Below are 579 nucleotides of genomic sequence, written 5' to 3' on the forward strand. Positions count from 1 at the left end.
GCAGAGTAGGGGAAGCTGCAGATAGAGCTAGCAAAAGCTCCCTGTTTACAAATGTACTAAAAGGGTTTAGTACCTATTGCTGCTGGAAGAGGAGGGGCTGATATTCTCTTCCAGTGCACTCCCTTGGAAAAGGCCTGATTGCTGCTCTGCAACAAAGGGAACTGGTGGAAAGGCAGAAAAAGTGGGGCCTTGTAACTGATAAACAGGGTTAACAAAAGGGCACTCTACCTGAACCTGGGAGCCATCAGGACTTTGAAATTCTCCAAGAGAGGAGGAATCTGACTCAGAGACTGGCCGGAACTTCATTGGGTTAGGAGGACCAGAGGCTGCATATTGAACTTATAGTCTGTGAGGCAAAGGTCCAAGCCCAGTTGTATAGGGCTTAAGCTACCTGTATACAGCAAAACAACCTTCTCCTGTGCCAGAATACATTTTAAGAAAATTGGACAGACTGTGATTATAGCTAAAAAGAAGAACTGGCTGCAATGCACAGCTCTGACAGTGGCCTACAGAAAATTGTATAATGAACTTAGATGATGCCTGCATATTCATGAACATGGCTCCAAAGAGACAAGGGCA

Source organism: Myotis davidii, unplaced genomic scaffold (genome assembly GCF_000327345.1).
Source record: "Myotis davidii unplaced genomic scaffold, ASM32734v1 scaffold774, whole genome shotgun sequence".
Lineage (NCBI taxonomy): Eukaryota > Metazoa > Chordata > Mammalia > Chiroptera > Vespertilionidae > Myotis > Myotis davidii.